Raw genomic sequence first — 27735 nt, 5'->3', positions numbered from 1 at the left:
AGTTCATGAGATTTATGGAATTAGGGATATTAACCAAATTCCATAAAAAAAAGAATTCACATATTCATGCTTTAATTTAAGTGTTCAAAAACTGACACCGATCTATGAACAAAGTGACTTGTTTTGGAAGTATGCACAACAATTGAGCCAAGCAGTATGAACCTATATACCACAAATTAATTGATCCTTAACGAGCCTCCAGAAGTGTAATCGATATATTGTTTGTTGACCATTGATTACTTGGAGGAACGCCTGCTTCAAGTGATTCCGTTTCTATAAAGAAACCAGGTTGCTTGGGCTGAGCCAAGGGAATCTCACTTCCCAACATTATAAGCACAGATGCCATGGTTGGTCTATCCTCAGGATGATGTTGCACGCATAAAAGACTAACATGGATGCAACGTGTTTACACCATAATCAACCAAGCATATCCAGCCGCAAAACAACTAGCACTAAGGTAGACACGCCTTCTCCTGCCAAGGAAGACACTCTTCAAGGTGCGATACTGCGAAGCTTTCAAGCTGCCAAACCTAATCTCCATGACACGTGCCACCACCACGCGATTTGCACAAAGTCCCACATAAATTTACACAAACCTCTCACTTTCACTTCTATAAATAGGGAACAGTACCTAGTAAAAGGGTAACTACTTTCTTACCTTTACTTTTGCTAAAGTTACTACTCTTAGGCGACTTAAGCATCGAAGAACCTTCGGCCGGTACCACACCGGTGTCTAAAGCTTAATGATTGTTTCTCCACTTTGTCTTACTGCAAGCTCAACCCTTACTGAGAAGGTCCTCACCTTCTCCACTTGCTGAAGGCAAACCTTTTTTTTCTTCCTAAGTTGACCCTTCCAAAAGCAAGCATCAAGGTTTGGCCGTCTGTGGGAATCGATACTTGAATCCCATTTTCCTCTATTAGCCCAGCTGGTTCTTTCTTATATCCGGCCTCGTCGCCTCTTCTTCACTCCACATTCAGCTATGCCTACCGAGGATAGCCACTGGACTCAGCACCATACCCCTCACGGTGGTACCTCGTAGAGGAAACCTTGCGGATGCCAATCTCAAGTGGGTGGAGAGCCTCCGCGCCAGTGTCACCAAGATGTCCTAGAAATATGACCATCTTCATGCCAAGAACATTGAGCTCGAACATGACTATCGCACGTGAAGCGTAACTAGGAGATGAATCAGCCCGTGGCTCCCAACGTGGCCTTACCCAGGAACTGGCGTACCAAACCAGCCGGCCCTCTCACCACAAGGTGCCCCAATCCAGCCTAAACCCAGCAAGGGTAAATGCCCCTCTATCAGAGACAACCAAGTCGCGACTCCTTCGCATCCGCCCTCCAAGGACCGGCCCCATGAACCAATGAGAGTTTACAGGGATTGCAAGGACCGTATCTTGGACCGTCACCAAACCTTATTCCTATCCTCGTTAATCTCCAAGACCCAAAAGGTGACACACCTAGGCCCCCACCAAAACCCACCCACCTACCGTGGAGAAGGTGCAGTGACTCAGAGAATTAGGGCGACTATTGAAGACTACGAGTCTTATCATTTATAGGCGTTCGAAGAGTGGGAACCTTCCCCTGCCACCCACACCTCAGGCCTTCAAGACCTGAGCCCTCCCTCATGCCGACCCGGCCATGAGGCTTCTTTCGAGAAGGTTCGGCTCTGGAGAGCGAACAACAGCGCAACCACCAACCCCTCCGGGCAAAACCACGACCTGGGCCCTTTACCGAATGCATCTTTAATTACCACGAGAAAGACATCCGCCGCTCCGCGCGCCTTCTACTGCAGCAGAGGATCCTCTCACCCACATACATTCTTTCCACCGCCTGTGTAAGGGCCTCATTGAGCGAAGGCATATGCCTCCTCTTCCCTCGACCCTCGATGGCGCTGCCTAATTGGTTCTGCGAGTTGAACCCCTGCACCATCAACTCACTTGCGAAGCAAGCCTTCACGGACCATTTCATGATCCAATCGATCGCCTATACTCCGCGGACGACCTGTACATGCCGGCAGGTGAGGAAGAGCCCTTCGGGAGTATGCGACTAGGTTCAGCCATGAATACTCGCTGCCCGAGACCGATGACCGTGCCTTCGACGCCTTCAAGAGTGGCATCAGAGTCCAACTTCGGTACTGGTCCCACGAACCTTGGAACACATATGCCGAAATGATGAAGCGGCCCACGCGATTCAAGGTGAGTACTTCAATTCCAAGTGTAGCCCAGCCACCTAGGCCCGTAATCCTTTTCTTTGATCCTTCACCGCTTCAGATGCCCTTCTACTTTGAAGTCTTTGCTAGTCTTACAACGATATGCCTAACATATCGGAACTCCAAGGCCAGTTATTGCTGACTTCATATCAGAATTCACAGATCCCCAAGCTTTGACCTCTACCTGTCATAACCAACCAGTGTTCCTTCGAGCCGCCAATAATGGCAACCTCGACCTGACCCAGCCCTTGTGGACCTTATATGTGGATGGCTTATCTAATGCCCAAGGATGTGGGGTCGGCTTCATTCTTAACTCCTAGACAAGGTTGTCCTTGAGTATGCCCTCCGCTTCAAATTTCACGCCTCCAACAATGAGGCCGAATACGAAGCACTCTTAGCTGGCCTTAGGCTGGCCAAGGAGATATGCGCTAAGCAAATTCAGATATTCAGCGACTCATAACTCGTTGTCCATCAAGTTAACCAGGACTTCACGGCGAAGGACATCTCTATGACAGCCTACCTTCGTCATTTGCTTGGAACTTTCGACTCTCATCTTATAAGCCAAGTGCCACGCTCAGAGAATAGCCATGCTGATGCTCTGGCTAGGCTAGCCTCGGCCTTGGAGTAGGGCATAGGTCGCAACATCCACATTGAGTTCTTGGATCAGCCCAGCACACAGGCACCACTCATTTGCACCATTGATCACAGCCCTACATGGATTGACCCCATCATTCAGCTCTTGCAAAACCAAACACTACCTGCCGATCTTGGAAGCACCGGCGTGTTCAGAATCGCTCCGCTCGATACCTAATCATCAATGATGCCCTATACAAGCGTGGCTTCAGCCTCCCCTACCTTCTGCCTGACCGGAGGAAGGTACCTATATCCTAAAGGAGATTCATGAGGACATTTGTGGCAACCACTCAGGCGCTCGCTCTCTAGCACACAAGTCCATTCGACAGGATACTTTTGGCCGTCATTACTTCATACGGATGCGCAAGCCTTCACCCGCGATAAGTGTCGTGATTTGCCAACATCCCACAACTTCCGGCTAAACCATTGATAGCCATGGTCAGCTCTTGGCCATTTGCCCAATGGGGACTTGACCTCATTGGACCTATGCCTGAGGGAAAGGACCAAGTCAAGTATGTCGTTGTGGCGGTAGACTATTTCACCAAGTGGGCTGAAGTTGAGGCCTTAGCCACCATTATTGCAGCCCGCATAGAAACTTTTGTTTAGCAAAATATCGTATGTCGCTTCGGCATCCTTAACACCATCGTTACAGACAATGGTCGACAATTTGACAATGCAAAGTTCAAACAATTTTGTTCCAACCTCAAGATATGTCTTTGCTTCGCCTCCCCAGCCCATCCTCACCCAATGGCCAGGTTGAAGTCGTGAACAAGATCATCAAGAAAACTCTAAAGATCAAGCTTGACAAAGCTAAGGGTTCTGGCGAGCTACTCCCATAAGTTCTCTGGTCATACGGCACCACCTTTCGTACCTCAAGAGGAGAAACACTGCTCTTCTTTCCTTTGATCTGAAGCCGTGGCACCAAAGTGGAGATTGGCCAGCCCACATACAGAACCTCCACTTATAAGGCCGGGCTAATGACGAGCGATTAGCATCAACCTTGACTTCATTGATGAACCGTGACCAATCCAACATGCAACGTCAGTACAAAACAGTGCATCGCTATACTATGACTCCGGGTCGGACTCAGTGCTTTCAAGATTGGGGATTGGGTCATGCGCAAGGTTTTCTTGCCCACCAAGAATGCTACTAAAGGACCTTAGGCCCTACATGGGAAGGTCCTTATGAGGTTACCAAAGTGCTTGACCACCGAGTGTATCGACCAGCGATCCCAAGGGCAAGACCTTGCCACATCCTTAGAATGCTGATCATCTCAAGTACTTCTATAAGTAAACATACCTAGACCCTAGGACATTATATTTTCTTACACTATGGTTTTGAGCCATGACTCTGTACCTTCTACCCTTTGGCACCTACTTAATGAAATGCCTGACGCTGGCTACTTCTCATCAATCACATGATTATCATTTTGCTAGCACAACTGATATCAAATGACAACACAAGTCTAATATCATAGCAAATCTAAATAACCTTGCCTTAGGCAAGGCAAAATGTTCATACATAACATAAAGAAACATAAAGTGTTTTAAATAAATAACTACAGTACATAAAGAAGGCAACGCTTTAAAGACTCGGTAGAAGTGGCATCCGTCGTAGCTGGCCCCGGCTCGGCTCTGGAGTGGCATCGGTGCTAGGACTAGGTGAAGGAGGCTTGCCACTCGTATCAAAGTTAATCTCCACCGAAGGGTTGAACCTCGCTAACCTTTGCTCCCAACGTGCTGCATAGCCACCATATGATCCATGATGTAACTCCGCAACTCCTCACGAACCACGAAACGACTCGATCGCTTTGGCAGCAGTAGCTATCTCTTTGGCCTTCTTCTCCATTTCGCCGGCCGCAGCAGCCACCTCCTCGACCCTCGACCGCCCGGCTCCTCCACGCTGGCCTGCATACAAAGCAGCGGGGCATTCTTCTCTCGGATGGCATCCTGCGCCTCCGCTATCTTGTCCTTCGCCATCTAGTTGCGCCTTTTCAACCTCTGGATCTCCTTATCTGCCTTGGCCATGTTCACGTACATCTTGGCATATGCCTGCAACACAAGGCATCATTAGTCAAAGACAAACTCGAATGATAAGAACAAATTCATAAAGCAAGACAACTCACATAGGCATGGGTAAGAAACGTATTCTGGGCCTGATTTGCATAGAAAGTGGCATGTGTCCTCGCTAGAACCTCTGGGTCACACTTCACGCTTCCAGAAGGCGTTCACCAGGGAACCTCCTGCCGATGCATGGCCAAGTTCACCTCATTCTTACTGCCGATGCAGCACTGGAGAAGTCCATCTTCTCTACCCCTTTGACATAAACGTCCTCTATACCGAATGGGAGCCGGCGCATGCAAGTTAAAGGAGAAGCCTCACTGTTCCCATCACACTCCGGTGAGCTTCCTCCAAGGCTCTCTTCTTTCCCAAAGACATCAAGGTGCCTTCATCATCATCTCTGGACGCGCTTCGATCGCTTGCAACCCTTCCTAGCCATCTGCGCTCGAGACTCCATAAGCCGTTCGCATCTCGGCATCATCTAGATCCATAGCTACTTTTTGCTTCCCTTTATGATACCTTGCCACTGCACATCAAAAGCTAAGTTAGTTACAACTACAAAAGAAATCGAAAGGCAAAGAACTAATTTGACCCAAGTACTTACTCCCTTGCAAAAGGCTGTACTCAAACAAATTCCTCTGGGTGACTAGGTTTTTGTACTCGCGCTCGGTCTCCGACAACAGTGATCTCACCTTCTCAACTTCCTTTTCTTGCTCCTTGGAGATCGGCCCTCACTTCACTGAACCTGCACCAAAGGTTAGATACAACTTAGCCATTTACACTTGCACAAGCAAAATAGAGACCCAAGAGTCTAAACCAGTACAAACACTACAAAACAATAATCAGTCTTAAAGGATGGGGCTAGGACCTATAGACTGGAAGTGGGTTGGAACGATGTCGGGAGACGGTCTTCAGGCGGACACTCCCAATTACCATAGGCGGGCACCACTGTTTCTCCAAGACTTCTGAGTAGAAGGCTTGTGACCAATGAAGTAACCCTTCTCCTTTGCCTTTCGACAATTGGCTTGCACCCAGCCAAAACTTCCTTGTTGCTTGGAGATCGAGTAGAGATACATAAACTGCTCAAATGTCGGCTCCCCCAACCCAACCAACCACCAAGCTATGTACACCCCATGAAGAAGAAGCCAAAGTTGAGATTATACTGCCCTGGCGCATACCTAGCAGCTAACATCATCTGCACCCAAGTATACAACGGTGATGCGAAGCCATCTTGATACATGTCTGTAAAAATCATCACGAACCCTCAGAGGGTATCGACCACATCGACTCTGTGGGTAACCTCAAACCCATAAGGTGGAACACTATAATTTGTCCGAAGCTCACCAACTTTATACAAAAATATTCCGCCTAGCCAAAGGGACACCAACCGGATGTCCACCCCTCAAGCTGAAGCCACGACTATACCCACTGACCACTCGATGGTGATGCACAGGTTGCTCGAGCCTACCTCACAGTGAACGAGGCATAGCTAGAACCCGATCAGCTATGGCCACTAACACTTTATAATTCCTCAGCATCTCGTTATATGACTCTGACCCAAAGTTTACTGGTGGTTCACTCCTCTCACTCTCATGAACTACCATCCTAGCTTCTACAAGACCTTCTACCAAACCCTCTGTTTGGGAACTCTCATCTTCAGAACAAACATATTCACTGGCCTCTTCACTCTTAGTATCATCCCCACCAAAGGCAAGGGGTCAGGACTTTCTTTATCAGAACTTTCAGACATCTACAACATGCAGAAACAAGAAAAAGGAACTAATGCACATGTAAGGAGGATCCAAACACAAGAACACAAAATTGGATGGCATCTACATGCTTTTTGATCTAGACGCATACATTCAACAAGTCCATCTCAAGGTTCAAGGTGTTCATCATATTCATACTCATATTTAAGGTGTTCATCCTAATCTTCAATATGTTCATACCAAAAACAGAATTTCAATTCAAAAGTTCAAGGGAAATGAGGTCTAACCTTGTTTTTGCACCACCACGGAATGACGCCGGAAATTACCTTGGCCATAGGCACCACCACCAAAATCTTGCCGGAAATCTCTTTTCTCCTTCTCACTTTCTGGAAATTTCTCTCAAAATTCTCCAAGTGTGAAGCCTTTGTAACCCCAAGCTCCTATTTATAAAGTCCTAAGGGTACACGAGAAACCCTAGCACCCTTTCACCTTCCCACCCAATATCCCTTGTACCTGCAACCATTAGAAATTCAAATTTCAGATTTAAAAAAAAAAAAAAGTAGAAAAGAAAAAAAGATAACCTAGGCCAAATACTTTGGAAGGACCTTGCCGAACGGCAAGGCCTATGGAGCTTCGGCTCCAAGCTTACTTGAGCTAAACCACCCGGGGCACGCACGGATAAAGCCTTGCCTACTTTGCCAAAACCCAACACCACGACGGGCCCAGCCTCAAGGATTCCAAATTTGCCCTTAGGGCCCAACTCGAACACTGCCTTCAAGACTCAACTCCCAGGCTCCAAAGACCCGGCTGCAACAAATCAAAGTCAACCACATTTATCATCAGACTAGCCTTGTCGACACAACAAGCAGGCAGGACTAGTTAGAAATGTCCTTGCGGAACGGCAAGGACCATGCAGATTCAATTAGAAGGTTACAAAATTCCCACTAGCCTAAACCCAAATCTGAGGCCCAACTCTCACCAAATGTCTGACGGCCTCCCTTGATTCCATAATATCAAGCTCTAACCTTAGCACGGAACTTGTCAGGAGGCGGTCTTCCCTCTTGAACATAGCGCTTGCAAGGCTGAAGCTCTAACTCAGATCCGGCTCCGTGCCTCTAACCAATAACACGAAGTCTCCTTTTCCAAACCAGGGTTCTTGCCGCAGCTCAAAGAGACCCGACACCAAGCACTACAAGATCTAAACACTTTCAATCAGCCCCTGGCTGAACTTGGAAAAAGGGACCACCTCAACACGGAGCTCACACCAAAGACCCAACTCATGGAACCTTGCCGATCGGTCAGCCCACAAAGTCCAGCTCAGCCTTGCCTTGGTGATGCCTTGGAACCCAACACCCTTGCCGAAGGAAAGGAGAGCTCACCAAATGTGAAGCTTTTGGAAATCACTTGTTGAGGACACTTGCACACGGCGCCAGCCTCTACTTGCCGAAGCCTTTATACTCTCCTCACAATTCCACACCCTAGCTCTTAAACTCTCATCTTTGGTTTCTCACCGAATGCCCTTTAGAATGCCCCTGCCGAGCGCTAGGTTTGTGAAGACAATTTATAACCCCCTTAAACACCTAGCCCTCACATGTGCGAAGCCCAAGTTCAAAAGAATCAAACCTTGACATGCCCCAGCGGCCCAAAACCCAAAATTCTCTTTCTTCGTAAGCTTTGCGAAGCTTAGCCCTTATTCTAGGCCCATCTTGTCCCTTGCGAACGCAAGGGCCATACACTCTTTACTAAGAAGCCTCAAGCTGCCCAAAAAAAAAAAAAAAAAAAACTGCAAGGCATGTGCTTTGGCTATAACCCCACACCAAGGCCCTTACAATTCTCCGACCAAAGACCTAGAAAAAGAATCACACTTTCTTGCCAAAAGCACTAAGAAACCGATTTCAAAGGCCCGATCCTTAACTTTCTCTTTGCTAGATGCCCAGGTCCAGCTACCAACAATTTAGAAGCTCACACAGTTGCAATACTTTTCAAGTGTTCACGCAACTTCTAGCTTGCCAACTTGGGAGACTAGGGAATGCCCTATGGCTCCCATTGAACCTAGAATGCTCGGTCATGATTACACAAAAATCTAACAAGTTCCTAACCTAGAACTTGGGAGACTACTGTTTACACCATAATCAACCGAGCATATCCAGCCTCAAAACAACTAGCACCAAAGGCAGACACGCCTTCTCCCTTGCGAAGGAAGACACTCTTCAAGGTGCGGACACTGCCAAAACTCCCAACTACGAAGCTCTCAAGCCGCCAATCCTAATCTCCACGACACGTGCCACCACCAAGTGATTTGCACAAAGTCCCACATCGAAAATCTGCACGAACCTCCCACTTTCACTTCCTTATAAATAGAGCATGCCTAGTAAAAGGGTAACTACTTTTTACCTTTACTCATACTCTGCTAAAGTTACTACTCTTAGACTTAAGCATCGGAGAGCCTTCGGCCTACACCACACCGGTGTCAGAACGATTGCTTCTCCACTTTGTCTTCTACAGGCTCAATCCTTACAGAAGGTCCTCACCTTCTCCACTGCTGAAGGCAAACACTTTTTTTTCCCCCTCGGTTGACCCTCTCCGAAAAAGAGCATCAACACAACGTAACACTTCTGATAGAGTATATGAGCTTCCTAAACGCGTATCAATTAGTTCTAAAGGCCTCCATTGATTCCATAATATCCATGCTTGAAACATGTCAAAACTCCTTTGTGGTTAATTGCTATTCATAGGTCGAATATGTATCAAGAAGAAATTTTACTAGTGATACTTACATGTCCAATAAGGTTATGATGATGGTTTGGATGGTAGAATCCCTTATTTTTCCTTCCACTTATGACCTTTAACACCAAAATACCAAAGCTAAAGACATCATATTTGACAGAAAACAACCCATAGATAGCATATTCAGGTGCCATGTAACCGCTGTAGAAAGTAGAAACATCATATGAAGTGAGAACATAATAAACCATTGATGGGGATGAATAGTAGATCGTGGAAAAATATTCAAAGGAAAACTTACTATGTTCCACCCACTCTGTTTGTATTTCCACCAGTTTGATCTCCTCCAACTAATGTTCTAGCCAAGCCAAAGTCTGAAATTTTTGGATTCATTTTGTTGTCAAGTAAAACATTACTTGCTTTGAGATCTCTATGAATAATCCTTAGCCTGGAATCCTGATGGAGATAGAGGAGACCCCGAGCAATTCCGCAAATAATGTGGAAACGTTTAGGCCAATCTAACAGTAATTCTTCCCTCATTTGATCTGGCAAGTTTAATCCACATCCAACTTCAGCTTCTATATACGAATCTGTTTAAAAAACTGTATATGAATGATTTCAAAGCAATTAACGGTCCAAACCAAAAATAAAGGAGTCCAGGCTTGTGTTGGGCATGTATTCATAAATTAGCATTTTCTCCTCTCCTTGAAGGCAGCATCCAAGAAGCTTTACAAGATTTCGATGCTGGAGCTTGGCAAACAGTATAATTTCATTCTCGAACTCATTCAATCCTTGGCCAGAACTTCTTGAAAGCCTCTTCATAGCAATTTCTTGTCCATCTGGTAGTGTCCCCCGGAGATTTACAGATGTTCAAAATATTCTGAAACACTGGGTGAACTGATTTTTTGTTAGTTTGGCTTTATTATAAAGCAAGTTACAAGTTTACCCTGTAAATGGGTCCAAATCCATCTTCTCCGAGCTTGTTATCGCTTGAAAAGTTATTTGTGGCACCTATTACTGTGGTCAGGTTGAAGAGCGGGAGCTCCAAGTCCTCCTTTGGTTCCCTTCATTGTTCTGATTTGTTTCGTCCATAGCTGTTTTCTCTCATATAGTAGAAATGGGATTCATGTTAGCGATAGATATAAGTAAGAGTAACCATATCTCTTGTAACCAAATTGAATTCAATAGAGGTTTAAAACACTTTCTATAAAAAAAAACTCATCAAAATATAATCAAACAGCACCAACGAACATTTTGTAAAATAGTTCCTCTACCTTTTAATTTTCTCCTGCTTCGGTGAAGGTAATATCCAACTAACACCACTCCGAAAACACTACTGCTACATAAACTTCTATTGTCATTGCTGTCTTCACTTTACCTCCACTTTCTTCATCATGGTTGTATGAAGCAGTAGAGAAGATATATAAAAAAGCGTAGCCACTACTACAAAAAGTGAAAAGGCGACCAGAAAAAGACGACGGTAGAAGAAAAAACCACCGTTGTATTTAAAAGACACGGTAACAAAAAACCGTCGTGGATAAGTGACTTAAATAATTAAAAACCAGAGGTCTGTTGAATATTATTTTATAACGACGCACACAAATAAAAAAGCGTCGTCTTATTAAAAAGGTTTTCTTGAGTTAAAATCGACCAAAAAACGCATTGCGGTATGACAAGTGTCGCTTTTAAAAATCAAGTGTCATTTTTTGGTAAAGACGTGGTTGTTTTGATAAAACCGTCCTATTATATGTAAAGATGACGCTTTTTATAAAAACCGCCGCCTATTAGTATGTAAAGATGATGTAAAGATGACGCTTTTTATAAAACCGTCCTATTGTATGTAAAGATGACTCTTTTTATAAATCGTCGTCTATTGTATGTAAAGATGACGCTTTTATAAAAACTGTCGTCTATTGTATGTGAAGATGACGCTTTATAAAAAAAGTTCTCTATTGTATGTAAAGATGACGCTTTTTATATAAAAAGGTCGTCTATTGTATAAAGATGACGCTTTTTATAAAACCGTCGCCTATTGTATGTAAAGATGACGCTTTTATAAAAAACCGTCGCCTATTATATGTAAAGATGACGCTTTTTATAAAAACCGTCGTCTATCGTATATAAAGATGATGCTTTTTATAAAAATCGTCGTCTATTGTATGTAAAGATGAATCTTTTATAAATCGTCGTCTATTGTATGTAAAGATGACGCTTTTTATAAAAACCGTCGTCTATTATATGTAAAGATAACGCTTTTTATAAAAAGGTCATCTATTGTATGTAAAGATGACGCTTTTATAAAAACCGTCGTCTATTGTATGTAAAGATGACGATTTTTATAAAAATCGCCGTCATTATATATAAAGATGACGCTTTTATAAAAACGTCCGCTATGGTATGTAAAGATGACGCTTTTTATAAAAAAATCGACGTCCTATTGTATGTAAAGATGACCCTTTTATAAAAAACCGCCGTCTATTGTACGTAAAGATGACGCTTTTTATAAAAAAATCATCGTCCAACAATTAAGAGTTTATCTATACTTTCGTTAAATATAACATAAGATTTTATGGTATCCACTAGTGTAAATATTTTAAATTGAAAAAAAAATTCAGCCATTGCATTCATATAGGGTCAAGGAGTGTAGCTGTAAAAAATCATCAAAATCGGAGTTAAAATAACTTTTAATTCATGATTTTTCATTTATAACCATTGAAATTTTTTGTCTCGTTACTTGATCTCTAAATGTTTATTTTTTTCGATTTTTGGCGTATATGATCTCGAAGTATAAACAAACAAGTTTGACGGTTGGATCGTTGAAACTAGTTTCTTAGAATGCCTATGCCATCAAAACAATATATTCACTAACAATTAAGAGTTTATTTATACTTTCGTTAAATATAACATAAGATTTTGTGGTATCCACTAGTGTAAATATTTTAAATTGAAGATCAAATTCAGTCATTGTATTCATATAGGGTCAATGAGTGTAGCGGTAAAAAATCATCAAAATCGGAGTTAAAATAACTGTTAAATGATGATTTTTCATTTATAACCATCGAAATTTTTTGTCTCGTTACTTGATTTCTGAATGTTTATTTTTTCCGATTTTTGGAGTGATATGATCTCAAGTATAAACAAACAAGTTTGACGGTTGGATCATTGAAACTAGTTTCTTAGAATGCGTATGCCATCAAAACAATATATTCACTAACAATTAAGAGTTTATTTATACTTTCGTTAAATATAACATAAGATTTTGTGGTATCCACTAGTGTAAATATTTTAAACTGAAGATCAAATTCAATCATTGTATTCATATAGGGTCAAGGAGTGTAGCGGTAAAAAATCATCAAAATCGAGTTAAAATAACCGTAAATCATGATTTTTCATTTATAACCGTCAAATTTTTTGTGTCGTTACTTGATCTCTGAATGTTTATTTTTTCTGATTTTTGGCGTATATAATCTCGAAGTATAAACAAACAAGTTTGACGGTTGGATCGTGAAATTAGTTTCTTAAAATGCGTATGCCATCAAAAAAAAAATATTCACTAACAGTTAAGAGTTTATTTATACTTTCGTTAAATATAACATAAGATTTTGTGGTATCCACTAGTGTAAATATTTTAAATTGAAGATAAAATTCAGCCATTGTATTCATATAGGGTCAAGGAGTGTAGCGGTAAAAAATCATCAAAATCGAGTTAAAATAACCGTTAAATCATGATTTTTCATTTATAACCGCCCAAATTTTTTGTGTCGCTACTTGATCTCTGAATGTTTATTTTTTTGATTTTTGGCGATATGATCTCGAAGTATAAACAAACACGCTTGACGGTTGGATCATTGAAACTAGTTTCTTAGAATGCGTATGCCATCCGCTTGCCCGCTTTATGCGTTCACTCTCGTGATGGAAGGGCAAAGTTCCCACTGCCTTGAGAACCATAAACTGGTCGATAAGTCAGCTTTCTTTGGTGTGCGAAGGTGCCACTGCTAGCAATAAAATTCTAGCAGACTTAGTTTGGAGTAGATAACTTGCGCCCCAAGTTACTGATTTCTGCAAACAAACGATTGTGAATTTGGGTGAGGAATATCTCCCAAGTAAGTTCTTTTCTTGCCTCAGACGGGTGAGGACTTTAACAATTTATCTCAAGATATAACAGTCGCTGTTCGCCAGTAATGGTTGATGGAATTTAAACTGTTTTGCGTAATCGATGGAATTTAAAGCTGTTTTTAGCGAAGCGATGGAATTTGAATCGCTTTTTAAGCGTAACGCTTTACAAAACTATGACAATAAATACTCATGCTAGAGATGAAGATACAATTGGAACTCCATTTCTGCCGGATGGGAGGCTCTGCTGGACTTTGGAAATGTCCATCGGAATTCCGGCCGGATAATTTGAAATATCCGGCCGGACTGGAATGTTGACAACTCTGATTGCTAAGTTTCAACTTTAAATCGATACCAAAGGTTGATTCTGCAGAGCTTCAATGTACTTTAAGCTTTGTGAAGCTTCAGTGGGCGAATGCGGCTTCTTCACTGTAAGGGCGATGGGTTCTTGAGGACTTGATGGGCTAGAGATCTATGCTGCGAAATTTGAATGACTTATTTTCTAAGTCTGAACTTGGAATTCTAATCTAAAGTGGTTTTCACTTGGAATTCAAGTGAGCTTCTGGTTGAGTTGTTTGTTTGTGTCTTGGCTCAATGAGCTTTGGTTGCTGATGTTTTGAAGTCATTTTGAGTTTTTGTTTTTGATTGATTTTTGGTTTTTGAGTGTCCTCTACCTGTTCACTCCTCTTGTATTTATAGAAAACTGCTTTCTTCTCTGGAGTAGGGTGATTGTGTTTTTTTTATTGGGGCAAAGATATTTTCCCCCTTTTCCTCTTCTTCTTCAATTCTGCAGATAGGCTCTCGGATAGGTGATCACTTCCTTGTTTTCAGCCTTCCCCACAGCTCCTCGCTTTCCGCTATCCTCTCCGAGATTGTAACTGCTTATCTATCTTGGGAGAATTACCTTCTCTGAAAGACAGGAAAAAATCTCTCAGATATACATATATAAGGGGGATTTAATCTTCAGTTCTTCTTGATGTCACGAACCCTTCATCCACTTCTTCTATGGCATTGCTATTGCTGACTTTTTCATCCCAGAGGCTGCCTTTTTTGACTTTTCATCCTGCTGACTTCGCCATTGTCGACTTTTATCCTGAGGCTGCCATGTGGGTTTGTTCCCTCCTCGGACTCTCTTCCTATTATGTTGGGTGCATGAGGCCCAACTCAGCTTTGTTTGTTCGATGGGCCTTGAATGGATGTGTCAATTTTTGGCCCAAACAATGCCCCCTTAAGTTTGAATCGTTTTTGGAACGGTTTCGACTTAAATGTCATGGCCATTAAATTGGCGCATGGTAAATTCCCAGTTAACGGAAAGCAGTAAAAGTACAACAAAAAGGACAAACTTAAAAGACAATAGAAACAAAGGACAAACTTAAAGCATGTATAGAAACAAAGGACAAACTTAAAGTGGAAGTACAACAAAAAAGGGACAAACTTAAAAGACGGAAGTAGAAACAAGGGTAATTTTGAAAGGAACCAAAAGATTTCTAGTGTAATCTTGTGTCTATCCCGAGTCTGTTTGTACAGCCTGCGCATCCCACATGGTTGGATAAAACTTTTTTAACCATTTGCCATTGATTGGGGCCGTATGAACTTCTCCATCCCTATCCTGCAACCTGTATGCCCCCATTCCGAGGATCTGGTTGATTATGAAAGGGCCTTCCCATGTAGGTGACCATTTTCCATAACCAGCCACATGGGTTCCGAGGCGAAGCTGCCTTCCAGACTATCTCCCCTTCTTCAAAACTCTTGTCACCGACTCTCTTGTTGTAGGCCCTTGATACTGACCTGTTTTCCCGCCAGAGTTTGTTGAGAGTGTCTATTCGCCTGCATCCAATCCTTCTAGTTCCAAAGAAAGATAGCCGGGAGTAGTTTTCTCCTACTAAGTCATGTTGGTGAGCAATTACGAGGGACTGAACAGCTATCTCCATAGGCGAATTGCATCATGACCGTAGGTTAACGCATAGAGTCATGCCATCGCTTCTCTTTTTGAAGTTCTATATGCCTGAGTTTCTGACAGCTTCTCATGCCATTGTTTCGGATTCTTCTCAAGCATTTTCCTGATAATGTTGATGATCACTTTGTTGCTTGATTCTGCCTGTCCATTGGCTTGGGCATAATAAGGAGTGGATTGGAGCAGTCTGAATTTGAATGCCTCTGCCATGTCCAGCATTTCTCTGGATATGAAGGAAGATCCTCTATCAGTTGTGATTGATTCTGGGATGCCAAATCTTTGGATAATCTGCTCTTCTATGAAAGTGATGATCTCTTGAGATGTAGTAGATTTAACAGCCTTGGCTTCCACCCACTTAGTGAAATAGTCTGTGGCAACAATGATAAAGCGAGTCTTTGCTGGCTGGATAGATCTTACCAATGAGATCCATTGCCCATCCTCTAAAGGGCCATGGTTTTACCACTGATTCATGGAACTCGATGGAGCTCTTTGGACTGTGTCTTTGACAAGATTCACACCCCTTGGAATAGTTAATGCAATCTTTCATCATGGTTGGCCAGAGTAGCCATATCTCCTAATTAACCAGCACATTTTTCTCCCACCTTGATGTGCTCCATGATTCCTTCATGGGTTTCCCCATAACTTTCATGTATTCTTCCTTCCGAGGCACCTTAAAAGCACCTCATCCTTGCTCTTTCGGACCAAATCTTCATTCCACATAAGGTAGTTTAAAGCCATGATTCTGACTCTTTCTCAGAGGGCAAAGTTGGATATCGTAGATAGGTCATGATAGGATTTCTCCAATCATCTTCAGTGATTGTGTGGCGATGAATTGACATCTATCTCCATCCCTCTGGCCGAAGATGGTAGGCTTTTCTTTCCTACCCTCGATGATTCTTTGTACACAGTCTTGGGGCATTTGTACACCTGTTGCCACCTGGGCCAATTCATTGGCTGCAAAATTTTCTTCCCTTGGGATATGTTCCCAAGTGGCTTCTCAATTTCAGAAGATTCCTAGTCCACCAAGTAGACAGCCAAAGAAGGGCTTAGGCACTTGTATTCTCCAGCAATTTGTTTCAAAACTAGCATGGAATCTCCCAGAATTTCCACAGATTGGATTCCTAGTTCTACCAGTATTTCCAAGCCAATGATTAAGGCCTCATATTCTGCCCTGTTGTTGGTGCATTGGAAATCCAATTGGAAAGAGTAGGTGTCGATTCCAAGTGGTTCTTCCAAGACAATTCCTGCCCCTGAAGTTATATCAGTTTTTGATCCATCAAAGTATAACTTCCAAGGTGCAAGATGAACTGAGTAGATAGGATTGTTGAGGCAGGTGTGAGCTCTGGTCAATAGATCTGCATTTGCTATGTCTAGAGAGTCCATATTTTCAATCTCCTCTCCGGGATGATCTGCTAGGAAGTCTCGCCACAGCTTGTCCTTTGAAGGCTTTCTGAGGAACATATCCAAGGCAAATTCTGTCATCAGGCCAAGGTCCATTTTCCACCTCGCCTCAGCATTGGTCTTGTTAGCATGTATTTGATCAGATCTGTTTTGGCAATGATATAGATGGTGTATGGCAGCATGTAATGTCTGAGCTTTACAGCAGTGAAGTACAAGGCTAGGCAAAGTCTTTCAATTGCAGAATATTTTCTTTCCATACGTGAGTTCTGCTTAGGTAATAAACCGCCTGTTCCTTTCCTTCCTTGTTATCCTGAACCAATAAACTTCCAATGGATACTTCTGATGCAGATATATAGAGCTTGAGTGGTCTGCCTCTCCTTGGTGGGGACAGAATCTGGTGGATTTGAGAGGTAATGCTTGATTTCCTCAAAAGCTTGTTGGTGCTGTTCTTCCCACTTAAAGGTTTGTTCCTGTTTTAATCTTAACAAAGAAGAGAAAGGCTGGATCTTTCCTGCAGAATTGGATATAAATCTCCTCAAAAAATTAATTTTTCCTAAGAGACTTTGCAATTCCTTCTTGTTCCTAGGTGGCAAAGCTTCCATGATGGATCTTGCTTTGTTTTTGTCGATCTCTATGCCTCTTTGGTGGACCAAGAATCCTAGGAAATTTCCCGCTTGAACTCCAAAAACGCATTTCTTTGGGTTCATTTTCAGTTTATGTTGCCTCATTCTTAGGAATGCTCTTCTTAGATCTGTCATGTGGTTTCCCTCCTCTGGTGATTTAATCACAACATCATCAATATAAACTTCCAGGGAATGTCCAATCATATCATGGAAAATAGAATTCATTGCCCTTTGATAGGTAGCCCCTGCATTTCTCAAGCCAAAAGGCATTACAGTGTATTCAAAAGCACCTATATGCCCTGGACACATGAAGGCTGTCTTGTGGATATCTTCTTCTGCCATCATGATCTGATTGTAACCTGCGTTGCCATCCATAAAAGATAACATCTGGTTGTGGGCAGCTCCATCTACTAGCATGTCCGCCATTGGCATAGGGTACTCATCCTTGGGAGAGGCTTCATTTAGGTTTACGTAATCCACGCTCCGACGCCAGCGATTTTCCTTTTTAGAACTGGTACAATGTTAGCTAGCCAATCAAGATAGATGGCAGGCCTGATGAATCCTACCTTGAGCAGCCTTTCTATTTCTTCTTTGACTTTCAGCTGTGTCCATGGACATCCTCCTTCCGCCTCGCTTGACTGGTAGGTATCCCTCTTTGATTGGCAGCTTGTGTTCTACCAATTCCCTGTCCTAACTCCTGGCATCTCATGATAATGCCAAGCAAAACAATCTTTGAACTCTTGCAGAAGTGCAACGAGTTCCTTCTTAAGTGGCTCTTTCAATAGTGCGCTGATAAAGGTAGGCCTTGGATCCTCCCCTGTTCCTAAGTTTATTTCCTGCAAAGGATCTTCTACCTCTGGCAGAGAGTCATCCAGTGCGGCTGGTGCAAAATCTAGCACTTCCTCCTGTAGTTCTTCTTCCTCCTGGCTTTCCGTGCTTTCATGAGTGAATTCTGCCATATTGATGGCTGAATTCTGCTCAAAAACTTCTTTTCCTCCCAGTATATCAACAATCTTTTTGTAATGGACCGGATTGTTGCAGCTCGATCCTTTTCTGTTGATTGGGACTAGACATTAGTGCTATGGAAATTTAGAACAAAAGGTCTGTTCCAATCCTCCAAGGAATTGGTTAGACCTTCTTCAATGAGCCTCTGGGCCGTGACACCATGGGGGCGGCCGCTCTGGTTGACTCCAAAGAAGGTGAAAGGACCAAGGTCATCATGATAATACCTTGCCTCACAACACATGGCAGAAGGTAGAAATGGCCGTGGATCGGCCTCTATTATCTCCATGTAGCCTTCTTCATTCCATAAAGCTAACTGTTGATGAAGAGTGGAAGGAACACATAGACTCTGGTGAATCCAGTCTCTGCCAAGTAATGCATTGTAAGTGGTAGAGGTAGTTTCTACCACAAAGAATGCAACCTTCAGCTTCTTGCTTCCTACTACAACATCCACATCTAGGATCCCAAGGGTTTTGGTGATGCCTCCTGCGAAATTGGTGACGGTCAAAGGCGGTTGGAATTAAGTCCCTTTACTTGCCCATTTTACTCGATTCGTGAGGCGAAGGTTGATGGCTGCACCTCCATCTACCATAGTTTTGGGAATAGGAACACCCCAAAGTTTGTTGTTATAAACAAAGGGTGCAGGGTGGTTTGCCATTTCTTTGGTTGGTTTGGAGAAGCAAAGCGATCTGTAGCCAACTTGTGAGTTGTTCATACATCTGGGACTGCCTTCTTGCGCTCGCCCTCTTCTCGCTACGCCAACCTTTGCACTCAAAACTTTCTTGGGAAAATACGTCTCCATCCAGTGCTCTCTGTCCTTCTCGCCCGAACTTTTCGGCATGAATGAACACCATATTGATGCCTAGGTCAAGACCTTCAACAAGTCCTCCAACCAAGGCCTCAATTTCGCATCCAATTCTCCGTCATAATCCATCTGATTCTCTCCTCATACTCCTCCGCCCATTCTCCTAGTTCTTACATTCAGGGCGCGCATTCAGTCATCCGCAGATGGTTCATAATCCATTGCTCCTCTTCATACTCCTCAACCCACTCTACTTGCCCTTCTTGGAATATGATCGGTTTTTTCCTGGCAGTCGGGAGTTTTAAGTAGATTTTCTCGAGGCGGAGGCGTAATGGATAGAAGGTTTCTTTGAGGATTCTGCTCTTCCAACCGTGGTTGAGAGATTGCTTGTTCTGCCTGGGAAATATTTCGCTCTTTCCCTTTTTGGGCGAATTGACCTCTGGAAGCGGTATGCGTTTTCGTTATTGAGGAATGTGCGATCGCTCTAAACCTCCTCCTTTGGGTTCCGTCAACTACATTGTTGTTACGCCACTTTCCGACAAAATACCACCGCCTTCAATGATGGCTGCCCAAGGTTTATCACTTATGGGCAACCTTATTGATTTTTCTTCCTGCCGCTTAGTCATTCTTCTTTGGATTGACAAGCCTGGGTAGTTTCTGTCTCGCCTTATCACGGGCGTGGTTCCAATCCGGTCAAAACACTTGGAGTGGCGGATCCTGCTTTTCCAGGTTACCTCCACCACCTCACACTTGCACTCCGCTGCGAGCACTATTCCAATGAAATGGTTGCTTTTGGTCTTTCCATAGTCTCTTTGAAACTATTACGCCTGCACTGAGTCACTCAGAGTTTATCGTCCCTTTTCATTCTCCGCCAATTTAGGTTGACCATATTAATTTGTGGCGGGAAAGGATCTGTGGTGACGGATGGAGGCTTTTCGCTAGACTTCAGCTAACATATTCCTTCTCAGATAACATCTCAGAAAACAACACAACTATTGGTAGAATGATTCCAAGAATTGTGCCATCTGCAATCGCCCTTGAGTTCTTCTGGTTTGGGCATTCAGTGAGGCATCTCTATTGCTTTCTGTAGCAACATTTCATCAAACAAAGCATCTACTTTGGTCGATCGAAAGAATACACCTTGTTCTCGCATGGGTTTGTTTGGAACGAACCCTCCTGTGAATGGTGGCGGCTTTTGATCCCTTGGAGGCTTTGTAAGGGTTTTACAACTGATGGGATGCTTTAATTTTGCCATTTCCGCAACAGCAACCTCTCTCTCCTCCGATTCCTCTGCATCTTCTTCTGACTCCACTTCAATCATATGTATTGAGGAAGAAGGGGATTTGTAATACGTGCCTTTGGAAGAGTTTCTCCTCTGCTGTTCCTCTCTGAGCAATTCCTCGTACTTGCTGCTTTGCGCTTCCGCCAGATCTCCAAAGAACATCCCATCAAATCTTTTCCTCAAAGAAATTTTGAGGGCAGCCTGAGCCATTTGGATGAAGTGTCTTTCTTCGATGGGGATGCGGCACTTCATTTTGAGCTTCCTGAACATTATAAAATCTTGGGCAGGTTCATCTTCGCTCTGCTTGAGAGCGAGAAGGTCACTTGATGGTGACTTCGTGAATCTCGTAATAGTAGTCATGGAAGACGCTCCCATTTGCTCCCAAGTCCGAATGTAATTTTGCCGGGCAGTTAGTGTACCAAGTGAAAGCTTGTCCAGAGAGAGTTCCCAAAAAGTCTTAGCTTTAACAGTGGGTTACTCTCTATGGCTATGCATTGGGTGGAAAATCTGCCTACATGCTCAACTGATGAAGCATGAGGATCCTCTCCATTGAATAAAGTGAAGTTTGGTACTTTAAAACCTGGGACAAGGGTATTTGATCGATGTAAGGTGGATATGGCTTCCTATAGGTGGGCCTTTCCCCCTCCTGGCTTCAGCTCCATCATTTCCTGATCATCCTCTGCAATGCCCCACGCCATTTAGAGCATTGACGGGAGGAGGTTTTGTCCTGCTTGTTGAGCAAATCGCTTTGGGCCGAGCAAATCGTGGTTCGCCGAGCAAATCGTGGTTCCGCCTATATGGTCTAGGCGTAACTTCTTCCCCGTGCTCCTCCTCTTCCAGTCCGGTGGTTCCTCCGCTTGCCCCCTCGCCTGCTTTACACGTTATTGGCATAAGGATAATTTCCCCCTCTGCCTCTCCTTCCTCTTGCGTGGAGGAAACGGATTAGGGTCCATCCTTACGGCTGTAGGTAATATTGCTGCATGTTCGTGAATTTCCATAGGAGATCTTGTGGGGCCGCTTGCCGCGGAACAAGTCGCGATTCGGGCCGATTCTGCGGACTTGTCTCGGCGCAGAACTTCCGGCCGATTGGGGCCATACGCTTGGCCGTGAACAACCACTCCGTGTCCACTGATTTCTCCCCGCTCGACATCCCGCCACCTGCACCGAGAGGATTCTCTTGACATGGCCATGCTAATCCCGGTGGGGACCATAGGAAGGTCCATTCTTTGTCGACCACCTCATTAGGATTGGGAATTACGCCATGGCGACCTCCCGATCCTTCCCGAATTGCTGCTCACCGCCATCGCATCATGGCTGCCATATTATCTAGGGTCTCTTGGCTCCTTTGTGTTGTGACCTCTTGTCGTGAATACGCAGTCCTCGAGTTCATCCTTCGAGCCGGCCCCGACCTCCTCGCTTCTGGCTTGCCATGTCTTTGTCAATGCCGCATCACTTTCCTCCGATTCCAATCCTTCCCCGAGGGCCACTTGGTTTATTTCCATGTCGTGGTGTGGGTTCTGCCAGAGCTTCCAATATTCATGGACCGGTAAAGAACAATGTATACCGAGAAGTCCCAGGCGTGCCAAATTGTTTGCCCGCTTTTGCGTTCTCACTCCTGTGATGGAAGGGCAAAGTTCCCACCGCTTGAGAACCATAAACTGTCGACAAGTCAGCTTTCTTTGGTGTCGAGCGTGCCAAGCTAGCAATAAAAATTCTAGCAGACTTAGTTTGGAGTAGATAACTTGCGCCTAAGTTACTGATTTCGCAAACAAACGATTGAATTTGGGTGAGGAATATCTCCTAAGTAAGTTCTTTTCTTGCCTCAGACGGTGAGGACTTTAACAATTTATCTCAAGTATAAGTTGTTCTCGCCGAATGGTTGATGGAATTTAAACTGCTTTTGAATCGATGGAATTTAAACTGCTTTTAGCGTAATCGATGGAATTTGAATCGCTTTTGCGTAATCGCTTTTACAAAACTATGACAATAAATACTCATGCTAGAGAGATGAAGATACAATTGGAACCCATTTCGCCGGATGGGAGGCTCGCTGGCCGGACGAAATGTCCGCCGGATCGAACTGCCCGGCCGGATCGAAATATCCGGCCGACTGGAATGTTGACAACTCGATTGCTAAGTTTCAACTTTAAATCGATACCAAAGGTTGATTCTGCGAGCTTCAATGTACTTTAAGCTTTTGTGAAGCTTCAGCGAATCGCGCTTCTTCTGTAAGAGGCGTAAGTGGTCGTTCTTGAGGACTTCTGGGCTAGAGATCTGATCATAAATTTGAATGACTTATTTTCTAAGTCCAACCTTGGGAATTCTAATCTAAAGTGGTTTTCACTTGGAATTCAAGTGAGCTCGTTGAGTTGTTTGTTTGTGTCTTGGCTCAATGAGCTTTGGTTGCTTCAAAGTGTTTTGAAGTCATTTTGAGTTTTTGTTTTTGATTGATTTTTGGTTTTTGAGTGTCCTCTACCTGTTCACTCTCTTGTATTTATAGAAAACTGCTTTTCTCTGCGAGTAGGGTGATTGTGTTTTTTTTATTGGGCGGCAAAGATATTTTCCCCCCTTTTCCTCTTCTTCTTCAATTCTGGCAGATAGGCTCTCAGATAGGTGATCACTTCCCTGTTTTTCACCGCCCTTCCTGACAGCTCCCCTCGCTATCCTCTCTCGAGATTGTAACCGCTTATCTATCTTGGGAGAATTACCTTCTCTCAGAAAGACAGGAAAAAATCTCTCAGATATACATATATAAGGGGGATTTAATCTTCAGTTCTTCTTGATGTCACGAACCCTTCAGTCACTTCTTCTATGGCGCTGCTATTGTCGACTTTTTCATCCTGCGCTTTGTCGACTTTTCATCCTCACGACTTCCGCCATTGCTGACTTTTATCCTGAGGCTGCCATGTGGGTTTGTTCCTCTTGTGGACTCCCTCTTCCTATTATGTTGGGTCCGAGGCCTAACTCAGCTTTGTTTGTTATGGGCCTCCTTGGATGTGTCAATTTTTGGCCCAAACACCATCAAAACAATATATTCACTAACAATTAAGAGTGTATTTATACTTTCGTTAAATATGACATAAGATTTTGTGGTATCCACTAGTGTAAATATTTTAAATCGAAGATCAAATTCAATCATTGTATTCATATAGGGTCAAGGAGTGTAGCGGTAAAAAATCATCAAAATCGGAGTTAAAATAATCGTTAAATGATGATTTTTCATTTATTATAGTTGAAATTTTTTGTCTCGTTACTTGATCTCTGAATGTTTATTTTTTCTTATTTTTGGCGTATGTGATCTCGAAGTATAAACCAACAATTTTGACGGTTGGATCGTTGAAACTAGTTTCTTAAAATGCGTATGCCATAAAAAAAAATATTCACTAACAATTAAGAGTTTATTTATACTTTCGTTAAATATAACATAAGATTTTGTAGTATCCACTAGTGTAAATATTTTAAATTGAAAATCAAATTCAGTCATTGTATTCATATAGGGTCAAGGAGTGTAGCGGTAAAAAATCGTCTATTGTATGTAAAGATGACGCTTTTTATAAAACCGCGTCTATTGTATGTAAAGATGACGCTTTTATAAAAATGTCATCTATTGTATGTAAAGATGACGCTTTTTATAAAAACCGTCGTCTATTATATGTAAAGATGACGCTTTTAAAAAACCGCGTCTATTATATGTAAAGATGACGAATTTTTTTAAAAAGCGTGCGTCTTTTAAAACACGCTAAAAATGGTCGCTAAGTGAATTCGCGCCACAAATTTTCCGATTTTTCCCGTCTCAAAACCTTATCTCTCCCTCCTTCAAACCCTCCCGCACTCTCTAAAACACTCTCATGAAACTCTCTACAAAATCATCAAAAAATCGATATCAATAAAGGAGTTGAGAGATTGAGGTCTTAGCAAATCCATAAGATGTAGAGGGATGTTCTGTATTTGAGAATCAAAGCTGGTTGAAAGGTTTGATTTGAAAGTCACCTAATCTCTTAATTCCCTTCTATATTTTGCTAGTGAATTCTGGATTAGTATCTTTGCGTTTTTGGTATGTTTTTTGTCTCCATAATTTCAGATTTTGTCTCTATTGATTTGTCTGATTTGTTTACATATTTTTTTTTAATTTCTGGTTTCTTTTTAGATTTTCTGATTTGGTTATCAGGAGATGAGGAGGAAGCTTGCAGATTTATAACTTTTTCTTTTGCAGGTTTTCTATGTGAGCCGTATGTTTTTTTGTTGTTGAAAATTTGCAGGTTCTCGATGGTCTTTTTTATGCTCATTTTACAAGTTTTCTATGGAAATATGGACTAATGGTAAAATTTCTCTTCCACCTAATTTTTTATGTTTATAATCTTAGCTTCTTCTTTTTTTCTCTCTTTGTCATTTTGATTTATTTACAGGAATGATGGAGGAGACTTCAGTTGTGCATCATTTGTATGTTTGGATAAGGAATGCTTGGATTAGGAGTACGTAGGTCTTGTTAGGAATTATGTTTGTTGTAGAATAAAGATTGGTTAACTATGTAATAACTATTGAATCTTCAAGTTTTATGATAGAAACTATTTTTGATAAAGCATTATGGTTGGTTTTCTAGTTAAAATCGTTGTATAGCATCATAGTAAATCAAAAAGCATTATTGTACGTAAAGATTTTTATAAAAATCGTCGTCTATTGTATGTAAAGATGACGCTTTTTATAAAAACCGTCGTCTATTGTATGTAAAGATGACACTTTTATAAAAACGTCGTCTATTGTACGTAAAGATGACGCTTTTTATATAAAAATCGTCGTATTGTACGTAAAGATGACGCTTTTTAATAAAAACCGTCGTCTATTGTATGTAAAGATGAGGCTTTTTATAAAACCGCCGTCTATTGTACGTAAAGATGACGCTTTTTATAAAAATCGTCTATTGTACGTAAAGATGACGCTTTTTATAAAGAAGGTCGTCTATTCTACGTAAAGATGACGCTTTTATAAAAAACCGTCGTCTCATTGTACGTAAAGATGACGTTTTTTATAAAAAGGTGGTCTATTGTACTTAAAGATGACGCTTTTTATATATAAAAAAGTCGTCTATTGTATGTAAAGATGATGTCTTTATAAACAATCCAAGACGGTTTTCATAAAAAAATCGTCATCTTTACATACAATACACGACGGTTTTATTAAAAACAGTGCGTCTTTCCTCCGATAATTAACTATCTTTACCTCTAAACAACGACGATTTTCTTTAAAAACCGTCGTCTTTACAGATAAACAACGACGGTGAAAAGCCGTCGTAGTTTGAAACTCAAATAGATGGCAGTCGATTTCACGACGGTTTGAAAACCGAATACACGACGGTGAATTCCCGTCGTCTTTGGCCTTTTTTGTAGTAGTGAGCAAAAAAAATAAAATAAAAATCAAGGTCAATTATCTAACTTAGAAGCAAAATGGGCTTCTCAATGAAACACACTGGAAACAACAATCGAATTACATGTCACATAAAAAGTATTTAACAAGCAGCTCGTGTTACAAGGTTCCATACCTAACTTTGAGGCTGGCATACGAATATACAGATCCTGTCCATTAGCCACAAACTGCCTGATATCTATTAGATCACCAAACTAGATGGCACAGTACCTCCTCCTCTGATATCTGAGCTTGTATAAGCCATACAGAAAAGTTTTTCAAGCATTTAGTTCTGCATTCCTTAAGATTCATACTTTTGCTCACCCCAAGAATGTGTAGTATCTGGCAGTTTCAAGCCAACAAATTTGACGAACCCATCTTTATATCTTTCCTGGCAGCTTAACGGTTTATTGCGCACACATCCTAGAGACCAGTCTGTCAAATTCCATTTTTCTCAAGACTTGGGCTTGAATCCTTTTAGACATTGGCAGACAGGATTCTCACCAATGACACACTTTCCATTGGCTCCGCAGAGGCCATAATGATCACACAAGTATCTTGGTACCGATGAATAGGCCCTCCAAGTTTGATCTGCTTCAATCCATGTAAAGCCATCACGAGTAAAACTATTCTTGAGATTACAGACTTACTTTGAAGGTTGTACATGTAGTACACTTTATTGTCATTATAGACAAAGTTGAGCCTATATAGTGGATTAGGCCTTAATTCTGGTGAACCATTGAATCTCAGGCCATTCCATTGGCCAGTACGATAGTATTTCGCAGTGCCTTTCTGAACATATGCCTCAGGATATTTATTAAGTTCTATTTCAATCCCATAGGTGAAATCTCCTGGACACGAGTCTTCTGAATTTTTCCATGCTGATAAACTCTGTTTTATACCTGTCCTCAAGTCCCATCCCATCTTCATTCCTGGTAACAACGTATCAGAAGGATAGTCAAAGCTTAGCCATAAATAGGTTCCTGCATATCTTAGTACTAAATTCCCAGAATCTAAAAGCTTTATTGGTGCACTTGGGGCATGTTTAACTGAGCTTATCCACCAAACAACACTCTTATTCTGACCTAACAACACAAGATGTCCTGTGTTGTTCATAATCAACCTGCCGGAAGAATCATTAATGGGGTTGCATCTGTTTGCAACCCAAACAACAATTCTAACTGGGATGTTCTTGTACCAAATGCCCAAGTAACGATTCTTGGAACTACCTGGACTGAAGAAACCAAGCTCAAAGCTTCCACCTCTTGAAGCCAAGGTCGTTCCATCGCGTGTAGACTGGGAGGGACTAATGTTGTCAACTACGAAGGAATGTGTGAATAACAGACAGAGCAAATTAGAACCAATCATAAACGAAAAACAAAGACGACCCATTTAATTTTTGTTTTGTATATCCCTTCCTACTGGTTCCATCCAAGCAATAGGGAACCTTTGGTGGGTACAAGCCAATTGCCGAAAGGCAAATGAGAGAGGTTATTTTATTGGGCATAAGTCGAGTACGCAGAAGTCTTGGCGGAACAGATGGTGCTTAGCCTATGGTGATTGGGAGTGTCCTCCAGGGAAGACCGTCTCCAGACACATTCCAACCCACTTCCTGTCTATAGGTCCTTAGCCCCATCCTTTAAGACTAGTTGTTTTGTAGTGTTTTTACTTGTGCTTTGACTCTTGGGTCTTCATTTTTTGCTTGTGCAAGTATAAATGGCCGAGTTGATATCTAAACTGTGGTGCAGGTTCGGTGAAGTGGGGACCGATCTCCAAGGAGTGAGAAGACGAGGTTGAGAGAGTGAGGTCACTGTTGTCT

At 42.4% G+C, this 27735-nt stretch overlaps 1 pseudogene; it reads right to left on the bottom strand.

The window, feature by feature from the left end:
- Nucleotides 1–7: 7 nt before the first annotated feature.
- LOC148918835 (G-type lectin S-receptor-like serine/threonine-protein kinase At4g27290) lies at nucleotides 8–27728 on the bottom strand (annotated as a pseudogene).
- Between the last annotated feature and the right edge of the window lie 7 nt (nucleotides 27729–27735).

Source organism: Prunus mume, linkage group LG3 (assembly GCF_029339155.1).
Source record: "Prunus mume cultivar Tortuosa linkage group LG3, ASM2933915v1, whole genome shotgun sequence".
NCBI lineage: Eukaryota > Viridiplantae > Streptophyta > Magnoliopsida > Rosales > Rosaceae > Prunus > Prunus mume.
Note: the sequence above shows the minus strand (reverse complement) of the source record. Positions and strands in the feature narration are given on the sequence as shown.